Below are 15,793 nucleotides of genomic sequence, written 5' to 3'. Positions count from 1 at the left end.
AGAGCTACTTTACAAATAGGTTAATAGGGAATGACTCCTAATTAATCCTTGCATTATCCTCTCCAAGTTCTAGGAAATTTCCAATTTGTCTGTTCAACTTGTCTGTATTCCAACCTAGCTGAGAAAACATGAGTTCCATCTTAAAAGAGAGACCATTTGCCTCAAAGGAATAGGTGGAGTTTGATAAAGGAAATCACAAGGCATTCCCTTCTGGCCTCCACACATGCACACTAGCCCATATATATGTGTATGCACTACACATATGTATATACATACATACAAAACAAAGATATAAATAAATCTTTAAGAAAGAAAAGTTGTGCTTGTATCATAGCCATGATACCTTACCAGAGAGTTTAGTCAAAGTTAAGAGAACAGATAATTAATAGTCTCTTTCATTTGAAAAAATCACTATCAACACTTATCAAAATTAATTCTATTTAAAACTACAACAGATGTCATTAATAACAAAATTTATATTTAAAAATATTTCTAGGCACTTGGAAATGCATTTTCCCTTCTGCCATTTCACAGATGAATATTTCTCATCCAATTCCATCTATAAAACTCCAATACTCAGGAGTCCTGGGCCAGAAACATCAGGTGTGAGTAGACCCCATCCCCTCAAAAAAGGAAAAAAAATCCTCTCAAGACCTTGAACTCTTTGCTTTCTCAGCCAAAACACTGGACATCTTATTTTTATATATTACCCAGCAGTTTTCTTTGACATATTAACAAGCAAAATAGTATTTTCCTAATGTCATTCACCTTAGCCAAGACTAATGCTTGAATAAATGGCATCTCAATGGCCACCTCTTTCTATACCCTTCATAGATTATCAACAATTCACCACGGTACCTTCTAATGCTTTCCCCTACCACAGAGCAGTCTAAAGAGTTACTCTACAAAGAATTAGGTAATTACTAATTTATCATTACATTATTTCTTCAAAGTCTACCGAAATTAATCATTTCTCTGTCTAACTTGTGTGCATAAAGCACTGAAAAGAGGAACAGAGTGAAGAAAACATGGATTATAGTCAAATAGCCGTGAGTTTGATCCTGACACATTATTTAACCTTCTTGAACTTTAGGGGTTATTTTTTTTTAATTTTAAAAAGAAAATGGAAGCAATAATACCAACTTCATTAGGTATCTATAAAAGGGAATGAGGTCCCACACGTAAGTATCTAGCACTCAGTAAATATTGGTTCCCCCTTATACACAAGGTTTAGTAAGGTCAGCCTCCATATTAGGTTACCCAAACTCAAGAGAAAACTAACAAGAGATATTTTCTAATTATAAAGAATCAAAGCCTTTAGCCTGTGAAAAGAATCCATTTTTATGGTAATTTGATGATGGAGAAGAGAAAAAAAAAAGTGATCCAGGGATCTGAGTCCCATAGCTTTAAACAGAGGGGTCATTGATGGGCTCAGAATTGCAAGTAGACATAAACCAAAAGCTGGATTTTAGAAGAATGACTGGCAGTCTTCTCATGCTGCCTTACAGAATTTACAATGCTCCATCCATAAGGTAAACGACATATTCTAGTTCAGTTTGACATTTTTCTTTTAGTATTGAAAATTCTATGTTCTAGGAAACCCCCAGTCCCAAGAAAGCAAGGATAACTGATCACCCTACATATGACAGTGGGATATCTGATTGGTGAATATTCAAGGAAAAATCTTAAAAATGGATTGTGGTACTGAAGATTGAATCCTCAGCTTAGTCCATAGTAGGCCGTCACTAAATGACAGAATTAAATTCCTAAACAACTCTTTTATTTGCCTTTTTTTTTGAGACAGGGTTTCACTAAGTTGCCTACATTGGCCTTGAAATTCTACTGAGTATAAGGGAATATAGGCCTATAATATTATCGGGCAATTTCTATTTGAGTAGAAAGTAAGGGCCCTAGAGAGATGACTCACCCACTAAGAGCACTTGCTACGCTTCCAGAGAACTTGAATTTGGTTACCAGAGCCTTTACATGAGACAACTGCTAAGCACCTCTAACTCCAGCTCCAGGGGATCCAATACTCTTATGGCTTCCACCAACATTCAGAGAGGAGGGACAGAGAGAGATGCATACATAGACACAAATAAAGATAAAACAAAGCTTTATAATAAGAAAACAATGATGAATGCCAGATGTGGTGGCACAAGCCTGTGGTAATATTGGTACTTGGGAGGTGGAGGTTGGAGGGGCTTAGGTAAGTCATATATATATATATATATATATATATATATATATATATATATATATATATATTGAATTTGAGGCCTACCTGGCTGCATGGGACACTAATTCAGAAGAATAACTAAATAAAACATAAATAAAAGCAATGGTATGCACTTAAAGGAAAGAGACACCTTCTCCTTCCTGTGGAAATGTAAATTAGTACAGATACTGTGAAGAGTCGTATGGATGGTCCTCCAAATAATTAAAAATGAAAATGCCATATGATCTGAAGGCCCTTTTTCTTAGTATATTTCCAAGTGATAAAAAAATCATATGTTGAAGAGATATCTGCACTACTAGGTTCATTGAAGCATGATTCACCAGTCAAAACAGAGTCAAATAAAGTAAGCAACAGATGAAGAATTTTTTAGAGTGGTATATACACAATTGAATCTTATTTAGCCTTTTAAAGGAAGCAAATCCTGTTATTTACAATATTGACAAACCTACAAGCCACACATAGAAAGACAAATGCTGTGTGATAACACTTATATGTGCAAGCTAAGAAAGTTGTATTTGTAGAAGCAGAAAAATAGAATGGTGGTTACCAGAGCCTGGACTGTGTATGTGATGGATGGAGCTCCAGAGGGAGGTGGCCTCAGAACACAAATTTTCAGTTAAATAGATGGAATGAATGTAAGAGTTTTAATATATAACATGTTGACTGTAGTTCATAGAAAGGTGCTGCATGATTTTGAAAATCACCTAGAGAAGTGGATTTAAGTGACCTTATAAGTGACCTATGGTGCCTGTCATTTAAGCTCAAACTGAGAATAGAATCTTTAAGATGTGTTTTTTTTTCAGAGAGACAGCTACCTGAGAAGATCGTGGGCTAGCTTCTTAGCGATCTCTCTTCCATCTCACCTTTAGCCAGTAGACTGTATTGGGAAAGGAAATATAAGCAGTCAGTCAATCCAAAGTTTAGTCTTGCCCCTCTGATCAGGTAATCAATCTTGTCTCTGGATCTATGGTGTTAGTTTTTTTTTTCTTCTCCTTATTATCCCCTCCCCCCTGTAGAAAGGGGAAGGCTCAACACCACAAAGCCATGGAGTCTTGCATTCCTCCTGAGCCTGTCCTTTGGGTGACATCTAGCTTGAAGGTTAACAGAACAAACAAACCATTAGCAGTACATTTGTGTAGGCTCCTACCTACAGCATAAGGTGCAAATGTATTCTTATAATTTAGACTATGAAGTGGCCCTATCCATCTCACTACAAAAATGAAAAGTGTATGACCCATTCATTAATTTGCTTCACTAATCCCACAATGTACACATATTTCATGATATGGTAAGAAGTAGGGGTGTAGCTCAGTGGCAGAGCACATGGCCTGTTAATTCCCAGCACTTCTGCTTCCAGTAAAAAGAAAATCATGGTATACATACAAAATATAGCACAATTTTTATTGTCAATTAAAAATTAAATTTTTTGAAAAAGAAAAATTGCCCAATAGCTATAATTGAGTTTTAGGAAATTTCTTTTGCATAGAAGAGTTAAATTTTTACACGGGTTTTAAAATTCAATTGTTCATATTTATAGCTTCACAATGAATCAACCGGGGAAGCATCAGCAGAAGAGGTTCTGGCTCCTTTGCTGTGGGGTGGCTCCTAGGCAGGGACTTTTAAAATCTCTCCAGGTGATGTTAATACATAGCCAGGATTAACAACCTCTGCCTAAGTCTCTCTCAAAATAATTGTCTGTGTTCACCCTTGAGAAACTTTAAAATGCCTTCCAAAGATTAAATGGGGGGAGGGGAGTGAGAATATAAAACAACCTCTTTTCACAGGTGTTAGCAAAATGAGAATATGCTTAGGAATGGAAAATGCTAACATTCATAGTAAAACTGTCCAACAATTGAGTTAAGAAGGAATATACAAAAAAAAAGTCACTTTTGAGAGAAGCTTTGGCTGGAACAAAGATCTCAGGAGTTACACAGCTGAATTATGTCCCTTTAAAGTTGTTACTACATGAATATAAGCCATAAACCTATTTTAATGATGCTGCCACTGTAGAAAAATAAATTTATTAGAAAGAAATGCCTTAGAGGCTGAGGTAGCTTCATTAAAATGTCTTGAATGGAAGAAATTTTTTATTTTTAGTTACCAGTTTCATCTCTGGGATCAATAAACTATCACATGAAGCCAAATGGAGTGAAGTTGCTAGTTCACTAAGCCAGGGGCTCACATGCTGCTGTTAAGTCCAATGTCTCCAAGAGGTCCTGTTTACTCTCCTTGCTCCTGAGGAAAGCACGCTGCCCCTGGCATGATACAGAAGTGCAGTGGCTGAATGTGAATGAGTCTTAGGACACCTGACCACTTGGCTTTGGAGATCATTACCAAAGAAGAAATGAGAAATGGTTTAGAGTACTAAAGGTCTAGTTGGAGTAAGGGCATATTTTCCAGGATATGTGGTCATCTTACTTTTCCTGGGGATATGTGAACAAATGTCTATTGATCTCAAACAGAATAACTTTATGTGGCTCACAGAGAGGAACCTGAGGAGTTACTTAAAGGAGTATGTGTAATGACGCAGCACATGGGAGGCCTTGGTGGGTTTTGGACCAAGGTGCCCTGCGGCGGGTGAGGCACACCATGCCAGCATGGCTGACATGAGCATGGTGTGGTGGAAAGTCACTCGAGACGGCAGACGTCACGTCCTCATGGCAAGTTTATTTGGGGGGAGGGTAGAGAGAATGGAGAAAAGGAGAAAGGAGAGATAGATAGAAAGACAGAAAGAGTGAGAGGGAGAGAGAGAGGAAGAGAGGTGCGCGCTACCTCTGGTGAGAGGGGGGAGAGAGAGATAGGGTGCTTTAACATAAGATGATGTCAGGATGCTAGGCAGGTCTCCAGGGGGCGGGTCAGAATACTGACATTATGGGTGACCCAAAACAAAGTGAATCGCCACAAAGTCCCACCCCATCGTGATTGATGGCCTCAAGGAAGCCACAGTATGGAGTTCTGCCTTCAGTTAAGCTTCTGCCTCCTGTATACTCTCGCACTCCCATGGCTGAGTGGAGCTGAGAAGCAAGAGGGGAAAGGGGGTAGAATCCCAGGTGGGAATCTCACGACTCTACTTCCTTCTACAAAAGAGTGCAGCTCCATGACTATTATCACAGACATATCTATGCTTATATGATTCTGCTTTTTTTTTCATTGTCATGACTATGGGCCAAGTATCCTTCTGTAGGTCACCACAGCAACCTCTGATCCACTCAGTCATGTCCCGCCCAGAGGAAAACACTTTGCCCTGACAACCATGGTCACATAATATGCTTCTTACAAAGACCATTTCAATTCTTTCTAAAGATGATGTTTTATCTCAAAGGTAGTGATCCATGGCAAAGCTATGATGGCTGTAAGAGAAGATGGCTATGCTTTTAGAATCTTTACAGGAGGGCATCTATTATAGTGCACTACTTAAAATATAGAGGGTCATGGCTGAGAATGTTCAAAATCATAAAGAGAATGGGTCTGGATCCCCAGGCTGGACTTAAAGAAGCCAAAAGGATTCAACACGAGGCTCCAATCAGTTGCAGTACAAGAATTATAAGAGAGACAGGGTCCAGAGGCCTTTGCAAAGTATGATCAGCATAGTCAAATTTTAGGGATACAGATGGAAAGAAGAGGAGGATAAATAGAAGGACAGACCAGAGCAGAAGGCAGCATAGTACAGTGGGATACTGAAGTAAGAGAAGCTGCAGTCCCACCAGAAAATGCAGGCTATTCTTAAAGGTTTCTGGGGGAGGGGTTGGTCCTACATCACAAGCAGCAAGCTTAGTTAATAACTGACCTATGCTACAGGATTTAGACTAAGTGATAAGAGTCATAAAGGTACTGGATAGCAGAGTAGTGGGGGTTAATATGTGACTACAATCAAGATGCTTGGGACCCGGGCTTGGGTGTTGTCCTGGTCAGCTCTGCTCTAAGGGGCAGGATGAAAGATTTTGTTCTTATGAGAATGGTGAATGGAGAAAGATGATGGGAGTCACTGCAGGTGGTCCTTCAAGACTTCTTATTTACTTATTTATCAATTTCTACTGAACTCTGTGTAAGTATTTGTATCTGTGTCAGGAAATGTGAAGGTGAGTGTAATTGCCCACAGGGGCCAGAAGAGAACATAAAATACTCTAGAGCTGGCGTTTTCGCCTAATGTGGATGCTTGAAATCAAATTCAGGTCCTCTGCAAAAGCAGTCTGCTCTCTTAACTGCTATGCTACCTCCCCGGCACCCTGTCAGCTCTTTCTGACAGCAGTGGCAGGTAGGGGGGAGAGACTGCATGGTGGTGTGGCCTGATCTGTGAGATAATGTATGCTGTGGATGACTGATTGATAAATAAAACACTGATTGGCCAGTAGCCAGTCAGGAAGTATAGGTGGGACTAACAGAGAAGAGAATTGAGAGAACAGGAAGGCAGAGAAGAAGACACTGCCAGCCGCTGCCATGACAAGCAACATGTAAAGATACCGGTAAGCCACAAGCCATGTGGCAACTTATAGATTAATAGAAATGGGTTAATTTAAGATATAAGAACAGTTAGCAAGAAGCCTGCCATGGCCATATGGTTTGTAAGCAATATAAGTCTCTGTGTGTTTACTTGGTTGGGTCTGAGCGGCTATGAGAGAGATTTGTCCTGACTATGGGCCAGGCAGGAAAACTCTAGCTACAAATGTACCTAGAAGACCTGAGATCTAACTGAAGGGTACAGGGTACTCTTTCCCAAAAAGCAAATGTAGGTGGAGAGTTACTGTTGGAAAGCATGCTGGTGAGCCAGAGCTCACGGTCCAGTGAAGGTGATATGTCTCACCAGCCTCCATTCAGCTACGAGAGCCTAAAGACTTCCTCACTACAGGAGAGCCATTCAATGGGAGTAGAGCACTCACATTCATGACCAGGATTTGCTGTTGTCCTATTCTGGGTGGAAATAGCCTCTCTAACTGCTCTTTGAGGTTTGTATTTCTATGGTGGACCAACCCCCTTCCAACTAACATATTCATTCTTTAGCTATAATTATAAAATCAATCATGTTATATAGAATCTTTGAAACTAACACTTCTTTTAAAGATTAATTTGTGCCTTTTCACTCTGGTTCATTGTGGATTGACCTTAATGTTTAACTCTTATTTTTCTGAGAGATAAAGTTCTGGAGATGTGCTTAGCCTTTCATGTTCTGATGATACTTTGTGGTAGCCATAGTCTCTCAGGTTAAAACAACAACAAACAAACAAAAACCCAGGAGAAAAATATATTCATTTATTTTTATTCACTCAACAAATTGGCTATTCCAGGTTCTTTTCTTAATGATGATCATTAAGCAGATAAAGAACTCAATTTCAAATTTTCACCTTGAGAAGATTTTAAAGTATGTCTGACCTGGCCTCTAAGTGACGGAAAATATTATTGTCAAAGTAGAGAACAGAAAGGGAGAGTTCCATTCAAAGAAAATGGAGAAATATGATCCCAGGTTCTATGTAAGTGAGCAGCAGACCTGCGCAGCTCTGCAGTCCTTGCAATCTGTGCCTGTGAAATTTCTCCCTGCCAGTGCTGCTTGTAGTTTTGACACTCTCCTCAGGATATGTGACCTTAAATGATGCATGGAGAAGTGGGGAAATGGAAGCATTTTTTTCCTGCCATACCTGACTTTAATGGCTAACAGCAAGGCCCCAGATTCTTACTCTCTGGCAAAAGTAATATCTCACTGTGAGTGGCGGACAAGAGTAAGGCAAGAAATGTCTGAGTATTTGAAAACATGACCATGGTTAGCCTAAAAAATAAGGAAGTAGTAGCCAGAGTAACTTTGATCATTAAAACACAAATCATTTAGTGAGTATCATTGTGCCTCTTATGATTAAGAGGCAGCTTGCATATTTTACACAAATAAATTTCAAGACTTGTGTGACTCAATCTCTAGATAAAAATCACATTCAAGGGAATACAGTTCAGTCCCTAAATGAAATATTAAAGCAATGTCTTTTTTGTATTTTGAATTAAAATTGCTTCTAGAATTCTATTTCTTCTCTATCCTGCAGTTCTAGTATCTAGTTCTTCTTCTCCTCCTCTTTCTCCCCTTTGTTCTACCTTTTTTTCTGATTTTCTTTCTCTAACCATCCTCCTAATTTGAAATCATATTCAGAAAATCAAAGCTAGACCTCCTTTTTAGGGACATGGATGAAATTAAAGGCAATACATTATCTCCATTGGGCTGAAACGAGAAAGTACCAAACAAGGGAAAGGCTGAGACCATGTACATGTTACAAACAATCACAAGAGATAATTATAATAATGGCCCCTTTCCCCACTGTCAGCTCTTTTGTTTGCAATGGGACATGCCTGTCTTTGAATAGGTAGCCTATGGGTACTGTGGCAGAGGTAATGTTATACAGTTGTGTTCTAGAGCCTCTCTGTCCTGGATAGATCAATTTTGTTATGTTGATCATCTGAGAAGAGGTAACCTGACTTGAGAAAACAAGTTTATCAAATTGGCCCATAGGCAAGTCTGTGGAGGCATTTTCTTGATTAATGACTGAGGTTGGAGGGTCCAGCCCATTGTAAGTGGTGGTCCTGGGTGGTATAAGAAAGCAAGCTGAGTGAGCCACATGGGGCAAACTAGTAAGCAACATTCTATCAGGGTCTCTGCCCTGACTTCCTTTAGTAATAAAGTGTGGGAGTAAGAGGTAACAAACTCTTTCCTTCCCAAGGTACTTTTTTGCCATGGTGTTTATTATAGCAATAGAAAGCCAACTAAGACACTTTCCCTGGAGACGTATTGCAACATCTATGTTGGCTCATCAAACTCTGAGATCATCATGCTGTGAAGAAACGCAGGTTGGAAACTGGAGTAGACACACTTTGTTCAAGACCAAGGCATCCCAGCTACCCCAACTACCCATAACCAGCATTTGAATAAGCCCTTTTTGCACCTTTCAGGCTCAGTTAAGCCATCAGTTGATGTAGTCACATGGGATGCCAGATGAGACCTAAAGAAAAAAATGACTAGACTTCTATCCACAAAATTATAAGGAATAACAACCATTGCTTGGGAGTAGATGATACCAAATCAAAGGTCTTTCATGTATAAATCGTCCACTCATACAATCCTTGCCACAACAATAAAAACAACTATCTTCATAAATGAGAAATTAAAATTATGGAAGATTAAGTCTATTGTTCAAGCTCACAGAACTTCCAAGGGGGTAAAACCAGTAACCATATCTTCATCTGATTTCAAATATCACTTATATATGATGCTCTAGAATGTGAAATCTATCATCAGTGTACACTGAGAGTCATGTATTTGGTTAACTAACAGTTTCTTTCTTGGTGTCTCCTACTTATCAATAGCTGTAAGACACAGGCAGGTGTCCAATCACTGTGCAAAATATGCATACTTCATGTTCTAGCTTGTGATTCCAGGATACAGTACATATAGATAAGAATGCCATTCAACCTGTACTTTGAAGGCATTTTACTGGCCATCATTTTTGTCCATTTACTTACTTCAGTTTTCTATTCCAGTAATCATTATTAATTGTTGACTGCTTACAAGAAGTCAGACTTGCTACTCATATTTTATTTATTATCTATTTAATCTTTACATTCTCTCTAGTGTGTGGTGATCATTCTCCACAATTTGCAAATGAAGAAACAGGCTCAGAGAATAATTAGGAGAAAATGGCATAGTCAAAATGAACCCCAATTTTTACCCTTAACTGGTAGATTTCTTTTAGTGGTATGGTTGACAACTGACTCTTGGAAGAAAAAAAAGAAAGCTATGACAAGTAGCTTTCACCGATTCCCACGCTAGGAGACTACACAGATTATATTTCTTTCTCCTCTACCATGTGTATCTGTGTTTATCACCCTACCCTAGTAAGAAGACATTCCCTCATGCCTTTCTGCCATTGATCCATTTCTATCCTTTTTTTCCATTCTCTTGGATGCTTTATAAGCATACACAAGCCTTAGCCAGGAATGGGCTCTGCCTGGAATCTCTAGTTCAACAAGGTCATTAAGGTGGTAGGGCTGATGTACAGGGAAGATGCACCTTAGACCTAGAAAACTGGTCCTAGGACACCATCTCTTTCATGAATACGGCATATAGAGCACACTGAAGAAAATCTGGTAAGTGCTTCTTGTACACTCCCATTTGCTCCAAGAGCCAAATGTAGCCTGTGACACAAGAGGTACAGAAGCCCAGCTGATAGCACAGGACACTGTCACCAAGTAAGAACACTTATAATGAGTTCCAACACACTCCAGAAAAATGATGGATATCAAATGTTCTAGAGGTGTTTTGTTTTCCCAGTATGCCCCAGCTATTCACTGTCCTCTGCTATGACAGCTCAAATTCTAGAAGGCATCATGTGAATAATTATATCCAGAGCTTGAAAGGGCCTCTGCAGCCCTCTAGTGTAAATTCCTTCTCTGAATCAGCCTTGCTTCTTGAAGCCAGTGTGGAGGGCAGCCTGGACTGGGTGTTGGCTACATGGCTAACTCTGTAGGGAGTGGGCCCAAAGGAATATGAATTAAGGTGTGTATTTCTACTTAATCTACTTTGCAGAAAAGGCAACAATGTTAACCTACTTTTTTTCAACCATTAGATTAGCAAGCTTCTTTAATCACTGAACCCCCCTGCAGTCAGGAGAGCCTAGGTGTGCTGTAATAATAACCAGTCACAAATGTCTAGTAGCTGAACACGGGTTGACAAACTTTTGTGTAAATGGTGACCATGTTAGTCTCTGTGAGTCATCTGTTTTCTGTTGCAACTGCTCAGCTCAGCTCTGTAGCATAAAGGCATCCTTGGATGATCCCTAAATGAATAACTCCAAATGTGTTTATGTGGAAAACAGGTGGTGGACCAGGTTGGGCTGCAGAACATCATCAGCCAACTCTCAGCTTATAATAAGCTTTACTTCTTCTCCACTACACCTCAGGGTCTTAGAAGGTCAGCAGAGATCTCTCTCCATTACAGATGCTTGAAGATCCATTTCAATGGAGTCTCTACACTGATTTCTGCTTCTGAAATTATCACACCTTCAGAGACTCACAAAGCAGTTAAGTGACTCAGTCACTTACTTGCATTCACTTGTCATCAGCCAGTCCCATGGAAACTCTATATTCTCTCTCCTTTGAGGTGGATGTGAGTGTTGTAGAATATTATTTTAAGATGTATTACATTTGTTTATGCTGTGGAACATTTGTTTAATGATGCTATTCTTTTATGTTGCATTTGTTTAACTCTGTGAAGCTGTGTTACTTTGCCTGTCTAAAACACCTGATGGGCCGGGAGGTGGTGGCACACACCTTTAATCCCAGCACTCAGAAGGCAGAGGCAGGCAGATCGCTGTGAGTTCAAGGCCAGCCTGGGCTACAGAGTGAGTTCCAGGAAAGGCACTAAAGCTACACAGAGAACCTCTCTCTTGAAAACAACAATAAAAATAAAAATAAAACATCTGATGGTCTAATAAAGAGCTGAATGGCCAATAGTGAGGCAGGAGAAAGGATAGGTGGGGCTACCAGGCAGAGAGAATAAACAGAAAGAGAAATCTGGGAGGAAAAGAAGAAGCAAGAGAACAAGGACAGGAGGATGCAAAGGGCCAGCCACCCAGCTATGCAATCAGCAATGGAGTATGAAAAAAAAAGATATACAGAAATAGAAAAAGGTAAAAGCCCAGAGGCAAAAGATAGACAGGCTAATTTAGGTTAAGAAAAGCTGGCAAGAAACAAGCCAAGCTAAGGCTGGGCATTTATTTAGGAGCTTTACCCCGCAAAGAGTAAAAGAGTCAAAGAGCAAAAATAGCAAATAACAAATGAGAGGCACTAATACTACAACCACACCATCTACTAATGAGGATGAGGGCAGAGGCATTATCATAGATGGCTGTATTTTAATGTCCATGTATACACAGTAGAGTTGACAAGTGCAGAAAATAAAAGTATAGGATGTCCTATGAAATTCTTATTTCAAAGAAATATCAAATAAGTTTTTAGTGAAGTATTCCCTGATCACTCCTTCTAGCTGGCCTGTATTGCATGTTCTTGGGAGCCTGGACTGTGAGGCAATACCATCTTTCTAAGGATACCAAAACGTGACAGAAGAAAGAGTCCAAACCTACATAGCTGTTTATACCAAGTGCTGGCCTTGTACTCATTCAACATACGCACTGCCTTTGAGACAAATGGTTTCCATTTTACAGGAAGCAGCAACTGAAGGAAGTCAGGTAAATATATTCAGTGCTACATATGCAGCACATGGTCTCCTATGAGTACAATAAAGGACAATGGGATTGGATCAGAATGTTTCTAAGGGCCTCTAGTTATGAGGCTCTTCAGATCAGGGATGCTTTGAAATGAATCATATTAACAAGTGAACATTGCACAACAAGGGATGTGTTTGAGGGGATTATTGCAATTTAATTGTCCCTAGGATCTCACTCTAGACTCCTTCAGCTCCCCAATACTTGAAATAGCCATCAAAATACTTCATCTGAGACACACAGCACACAGTGTAGAAGACAGGTAGGGTTTATTTGAGAAGTACAGCACACCTAAAAGGGGTGGGAGGGGACAGTAGCCAAAGGCGCAGTGTCCTGATCTATATGTATTATTTTTAAAGTCTCTGGTACAGGTAATTGTTCTTGAAAGGTCTTGTTCTGTGCGGTTGACAGGCTTGTTTGTTTTGACTCTTACAGGTGGGAGCAGTGGGCTGTCAGAAAGCATCCTACCATTCAGTAATCCCTAACATAAGTTAGGGCTTCTGAAACCAGGTTGAGATAGCTGATTCAGGATCTTTCAGGCAGTTCATGATGTTAAGCCTCCTCCCAAGCCAAAGTATATGACTTAGGTTCCTCAGTCTTCTGACCAGTAGTTAGTAGTTCAGTTCCTGCTGGCTGCTTTTATGCAATTGGACACAAGTTAGGGTCGTTTGGGAAGAATATATGTCAACTGAGAAAATGAACCCCAACCAGGGCTTGTCTGTGGGACATTTTCTTGATTAATGATTGATATGGGAGGCTCCAGCCCACTGTGATCCTGGGTGCTATAAGAAAGCAGGCTGAGAAAGCCATGAGGAGCAAACTAGTAAGCAGCATTCCTCCATGGCTTCTGCTTCAGTTTCTGCCTTGACTTCCCTGGATGATAAACTACAAGCCATAAGATGAAATAAACCCTTTCCTCACCAGTTTGTTTTTGCTCATGGTATTTTATCATAGCAACAGAAACCCTAATTAAGACAGTGTTCTTGGCTTTATAGGCTATTTACTCTCAATGCCTTCCAAGCCTTCTAATCTCCAACTAGCTGCCTAGCAGCAAGAATGCAGGAAGATGCATCCTTGGGCTGATCAGAGGTTTATATGGTGTACTTTCTGTTGACAGCTTGCTATGAAGGTTCAGACCTCCATATTGTCTCCTTCTTACCTTCACAGGGCTGATGGACCTCTATTCTTGAGATGTTACTTTGTACTGGGTCTGATCTTGGGCTGGCAATACTTAGCATAACTAGCTTTACACCCCAATTGGCTCTGAACCCCAATCCTTAAGCTGGTGAGTTGACTACGACCTTGGAATCTTTTTTTTCCTTCTTCTATCTCTTTGTTCCAAAGGACCAGAGTACTCCTTATATGCCAGTTTGTCACTAAGGGGTTGTGTTGCACTTTGGTCCCCTCCCATGAAAATGCCTTGTCCCTGGTGGTCCATGTTTTCAATCCCTACAGTTAGGTCCCTGATATCACAGCGAGCACCTGCCATGGAAGAGACCCATCCACGACCATTTACATGTGGTAACTTATTTCACACAACCACCCAGATTAGTGCACAAACTTACAAGAAAACTAATTAATCAAGGTCAAAATAGCTACTAACGAGCTGACCCAAACATCAAACCCATGTCCATATGGCCCATTGACTATATTTTTCTTTCCATAGAAAACCAGCCCCTACCAACAGAATCCCACAAAGGCACACCATACTGTGCACTGACTATCTCCATCTGCCTATCACCTGCTTCTGCTCCCTGTGCTATCCTCCACCACCTGTGCAAACAGCCTGCCATAGCCTTTACTCTGACAACTATTTTTTTTTCCTGGATACTCTATTATCAGCGGCCTCCTCTGAACGGTGTTTTCCTTTGCTACCCAAAAGCTGTTCCACTGGCCAGCAAGCGCCAGACATCACCTGGGAGTGTGTAAGAAATGCAGTCTTCTGAGCCTTGCCCTACATCTGTGGAATCAAAATTCGTGTTTTATTAGGATCCCCCAGGTGCTCACACCCTGAAGATGAGAAGGGCTGCTATATTTAGCCAAGCTTCTTTCTCCACTGCCCGCAGCTGTGGGTGGTCCTCTGCCCTCCCTTCCCACTATGCAATACAGTCAGTTTTTCCTTGAGGTCCTGGTACGTCTGGTTGGCCCTCTGCACACAGCAGCAGAGCAGCTCCACCAGAGGGCTAGAAATGTGCCCCATTCCACTCACTCTGGGAAGAGGCAACACATGGCAAGACCTTTAGGAAGGATCTATTCCACAAACTGCAGCTCTACCTCCTTTTCTGGTTTCCTTGAGTGCAAGTTCACTTCTCGAAGGGATTTTCATTTCCTGTCCACTATAAAGAGGTTGGCACGTGGTGTCTTTTATCACACCCTGCTTGCCAGTTGTGGCTCTACCCATTCATCTGCACCCACAGCTGGAGCACCCCAGGCCTTGTCTCCGGGGGTCCAAGCTAGCATGATTATGTCAACTCTGGGAACTTAACCCATCCCCTGGAGCCTCTGTGGTATTGCTGGCCCTGAGTACCTAAATTGGACTCAGTACCCCAAATTCTAGGTGGCTTCTGCTTCCGTCTTCAGCTCTGTCTCATGTCCCCATGTCACAGCTTGCACTCTGACTTAAGGACACAATCCTGGATTTGTCACCAGCAAGTACCCAAGCCTCCTTCTCGAGTCCCACTCTGTCTCTGACAGGAAACTCTTACCACAGTGTGTGAGTCTTGTGGATGCTCCCCTGTCCACCTTGTCCTCCCCTCAAGACAGGTACTGATTTATCTTGCCAGGTGCTTGCCAGAATCTTCCCTGACCTTGGAAACTAGGCACTATTTCCAGTCTCATGCTGAGGGATGCTCCAGGAAAAGTCACTCCGCTGGGGGAAAGAGCCTTTACTAGACATAGCAGGTTCATTTCTTTTAGATGAGCAGAGCAGATTTTGTGTCACTGAGGTTTCCACATGAATTCCTTGCATGCTGCCAGCAGGCCTGCTTGATATTGCTTTCTTTGCAGGGCTGTCTGGGTGCCTCTGGGAAAGGAAGCAGTCTAGGCTTCTAGATAGGGACAGTAGTCCTAGGAAAGAGGTGGTGACAGGAAGGGAGCTTACCCAGCTCCAGAGCATGTTGTCATTTGGTGTTCAAAGAACACCAGCTCTGGTATCTCTGAAATGTAGCCAAAATGTATCAAATAGGAAAAGGAGCAGGCAGGAAGGAAAAAGTCAGACCAAGTCAGATCTAAAGTAAAAGAGCCACCAATCAGTTTCTAAGAAGACACAGTGACAGCAGGTAACATCCAGAGAGCTTCTAGGGGC

The sequence above is a fragment of the Peromyscus maniculatus genome, chromosome 7 (genome assembly GCF_049852395.1).
Source record: "Peromyscus maniculatus bairdii isolate BWxNUB_F1_BW_parent chromosome 7, HU_Pman_BW_mat_3.1, whole genome shotgun sequence".
Taxonomy (NCBI): domain Eukaryota; kingdom Metazoa; phylum Chordata; class Mammalia; order Rodentia; family Cricetidae; genus Peromyscus; species Peromyscus maniculatus.
Note: the sequence above shows the minus strand (reverse complement) of the source record.